Below are 4,439 nucleotides of genomic sequence, written 5' to 3' on the forward strand. Positions count from 1 at the left end.
GGTGCTGCCAGGACTAGCACACAACGGCTCACCTAGCTTTGCAAACTCAGGCATACACAAGTGTCAATACCCAACTGCTTCCAGAAAGTCCCCCCTGGTTCTTTGTCTTAGGCACAGGGATCTGTAGGCTCACCAAGCTACGGCTTTGGGAGGATGTTCGTCTGCCTCCAAATTATACCCCAAGTAGGTGACGCGGAGAACACATGGATGGGCTTTCTTGACTGAGACCCAGTCCCCTGGAGACTGTGGTGCCTCTGGCAGGCCATTTTACACTCCTACTGTTTCTGAAGCTGTGAGGAGCCATCCACATTCTCTAACAGTGTGCTTTCTGGGTAACTTTGCCGGAAAGTCAGGAGGTCAACACTTAAGGTCTCATCAAAGAATGTAGGAGAGTTTTTGAATTCATGAGACAACCTAGTCCATGTCAGTTGGCCCAGAAATCCTCCCTCAGAATCTGTCTATTCAAAGGCAAAAATGGGCTGGACAGCAGGAGGCAAAAGAACTTTAAGTCCAGCGCAAAATATATACATGTTTCTCTGGAGAAGGGAACTCAGGAGCATGTAGGGGGATGAATAATTTCATCCCACTTGTTGGCCTCTCTAAGATCCTGCACTGGTTGGTAGCCCTGGGTACCTGGCTTTAGGACTGGAGCAGTTGGGTGGGGGGATTCAAGCAGAATGACAGGGAAGAGGATTCCTGCTTTCTGTAGCCTATTAAAGTCTTTAATAATTGCCTGCTTGTTTTCCCAGCTAATAGGATACTGTTTGACCCATACTGGGGTAGCAATGCTTAGTAATTGAATGATAATTGGCTCTTAGTGGTGGCCAATCTTGGTGGGTAATTCTCAGCTTAGACACTGGAATACTGCTGTGGCAAGTCCTGCAGACATCCCAAAGTTTGGGTGTTATTTTCATGTTCCCGCAGTCATTAAGTCCCAAAGAAGTCACACAGAGGTCTACATTAACTACAAACTTACTGGCCTAGTAGCTCAGACTTCTTATTAACTCTTATAACTTATATTAGCCCATTATTCTTGTCTATGTTAGCCACGTGACTCGGTACCATATTCGGCGAGGCAGTCATATCTTGCTTCTGTGGCTGGGACACAACTAGAGACTAGGACTTCCTTCTTCCCAGAATTCTCCTGTTCTCATTGACCAGCCTCTACTTCCTGTCTGGTTGTCTCACCTATACTTCCTGCCTGGTTACTGGCCAATCAGCATTTATTTGAAATATAATTGACAGAATATAGACCATTGTCCCACACCAGTTACCTGTAGTCTTGTAATAAATCTCTCCCAGTCCAGGAACAGAGGCAGTCTTGTGTGACTAAGAAAGAGCTTGTCATAGTACCTTATCCCAAGTCCACCATCCGGGAGGTCAGCAGAGACAGAGTCACCTGTCCCATTGCTCCTTGGATAGCTGTCCATTGAGACATCACTGGTCCAAGCAGCTTTGAACTGAACGAGCTGTGCTCCTGTCAAGCAAAAATTTAACAGATTTGCTCTTTAATGTTACCCTGGGTACTCAAGGGGATGGAACCCCAGCCATGTCAGTTCTGGCCCAAATGAAGAACAGGGTGTCACTTTCCAGTGTCCTTTTTACTTTCAGTGAATGTATTTGTCCTTCTCTGCCTCTTCTTTTTCTGGCATTCCTGGATGGCCCCTCTGGTATCTCTCTTATGGTCCTCCCTGAGCACTGCCAACTACTGCTTGGATCAATCTTTTATTCTGTTTTTTTTTCTACAAAGTCACAGTTGTTATAAACCTTTTAAGCAATCTCCAATAATTTGGACCTATTCATACCCCCTCAATGGTCTACTGGAGTTTCTTTCTAATATCTGGGACAGGCTGTATATCAAAAGCAGTACTCGTTGCTCACTGGTTTTCTGGGGCATCTGAGTCTATGGGGGTAAATATCCATGAAGTGCCACAAAGGCTCTCAAGGAACCCAGCGGGTGATTCTTGGGGCTACTGTATAACCTCATTCACCATAAGACGTATTGGTGTATTTTCTAGCAACTTCAATCCTCCTAACAGGGCCTGGTGAGAATTGTCCAGAGCCTCCTTACCTTGGTCAGTGTCGGAGTCCCAGTCAGGTTGAACTGAAGGGAAAATCCACTCTACCCAGGCTGCACTGTTAGCAGCGACCCCTTGCCCAGCTTGGGGTGATTTTTCTACTCTCAGGCTGAATTCTGTCCTGCTCTTCACTGTGAGGAGGGTGCCAGGAGTCTAACAATCATCCCAGGTCAGCTGATGGTTGTAAAAGACTGTCTCTAGGAGAATAATGAGAGCCTGATGTTTTCCATAGAGCTGTGGGTTCTGAGCTTTCCAATTATACAGATCATTGGTTGAAAAGGAATATAAACCATGGAAGGATAAGGGAAAGGGGAGGAACGTGTTGGTTTGGGGTTCACTGGGGGTGCCTCCCTTAAAAGGAGGATGGGGGAACCTCTGCCCCAGGGAGGTTCCTCCTAGAGCCCCCAGAGCCAGAATCACTCCATGTGTGTGGAGGAGAGAAGGGCCCTGGGATAGAAGAAACTACCTCCCAGACAGTATGGCCAGGGGATCTAGTTTTCCTTCCTCGGGAATGACTCAGGGCAGCACTGAGACAGGGAGAGTCGGTTTCTTCTGGAGGACTGAGAGAACAGTTTGGGTTTCTCTGGGCCGCCTGGCCAAACCAAGGGGATTCAGGAGCCCAGTGAAAGGACACAAATGCTAAGCCAGGGGAGTGGGTCTGCACCAGAGAAAGCCACTGATCAACATAGGGAAACTGACCAGGGTGGCTGGGATCTCCAGCCACCACTTTCCAGACCACCTGTGCCCTCTGTGGGTCCAGGGAACCTCCACTGGGCCACCCAACTTATAAAGAAGAGGGCCAATCAATTTCACAAGTCCAGAGTTCTCCAGGTGAAAAACAGATGCCACAAGCTGTCCTTGTCCACAAAACCCTCCATGCACGTCAGCAGTTTCTAGGGCTGCTCACTCCCTTTCCTAGAACCCACAGAACTGACAGTGGCACATTGATGACAATAAAGACAACCAGGGATGGACACCACCCAGGCTTAAACCAAGAGGTCCAGCGACATCTCTCATGGATCTCATTCAAACAGCCTTTCCTAAGTGACCCATGCAGGAGGTGCCATAAAAAGACCCAACGCGTCAAGAGTTTCTGAAGTTCCCTGTTGGAAGCCTCAAGGACAACAAGAGCAGAATCAGGAGGAGGTTCTGGGGTGCACACCTGCTAGGAACTGTTCTTCCCAGTGCTATTGGTCCAGGGGATCTGAGACCCCCAGTCTCTCTGGGAATTTCTGTGGCCTACAGAATGTTGTGAGGTAACTCCATCAGAGAACACATGAACACACTTAAAGTCTTTGCTCTCATTGGTCAGCAGCTTCACGGGAAACTTGCTCAAATCATGGAGCCCCAAACCTTGCCCTTCTTGCCTTTTTATGCACAAAACTCACATCCTACGTGGACACACGTCAATTAGCAAGTTCTATTAAAATAAGCAGAGCTGTAGAAGTCAAGAGAGCAAGGTTAGCACATTTAGGGACTTTCCCAAAGCTCTGGATTCTTGTGGAATATTATTTTAAGGTGTGTTACTTTTATCTTTGGAACATTTATTTAATGATGCAAAGATGTGTTTGATTAAACAAGATCTCTTCTGTAGTGTGGAGGTCGAAAAATACAGGCCCATTTCTACCTTGTCTGAAATTAGAGAGTTTGGAGAGTTGACAAGTGTGGTTGTGCGTCCTAACTCAGGAGGTGATTGCTTGGTTCTTTTGAAGCTAAGATAGCTGGGTGCCATCCTGATGGGTGGTCAGGATATGCAAATGTACTCCTTTATTTTGTTACTATGAGGTCACCTAGGGAAGGGCGTTCTTCAGAGTACTGACTTAGAGCACCTTAGTTGCCTGGACAACAGAATGCTAATGATTTAATGTCTCAGAGTTGACTGTGTGAGTTACCCTTTTGTATCATGTTAATAAAAATAAATTTGTTGGGCTGGAGAGATGGCTCAGTGGTTAAGAGCACTGCCTGCTCTTCCAGAGATCCTGAGTTCAATTCCCAGCACAACCATCTGTAATGAGATCTGGCGCCCTCCTCTGGCATGTGGGCATACATGGATGCAGAATGTTGTATACATAATAAATAAATAAATAAATATTTAAAAAATAAATTTGTTACATTCTCCCCCAGTTTACGTTGGGTATAAAAACTGTGGAAAAATAAACGTGGGTGAATTTCAGGGTTTCAGTAATCTCTGGAATACCCTCCCGGTACTGTCTTTTGGCTTCTGTCTTGTTATTCTATGCATCTTTGTATCCTTTACTTATATTACTTCAATTCCCACGCCCCTACCCTGTAAGAAATATTTTTGTTGAGGCTGGTTCTGGACACTGTAGACTGCCGATTTGTCTTGTTGACTGTGTCCTT

Source organism: Microtus oregoni, unplaced genomic scaffold (genome assembly GCF_018167655.1).
Source record: "Microtus oregoni isolate MIOR12 unplaced genomic scaffold, Mior012 000027F_ref0000203, whole genome shotgun sequence".
Taxonomy (NCBI): domain Eukaryota; kingdom Metazoa; phylum Chordata; class Mammalia; order Rodentia; family Cricetidae; genus Microtus; species Microtus oregoni.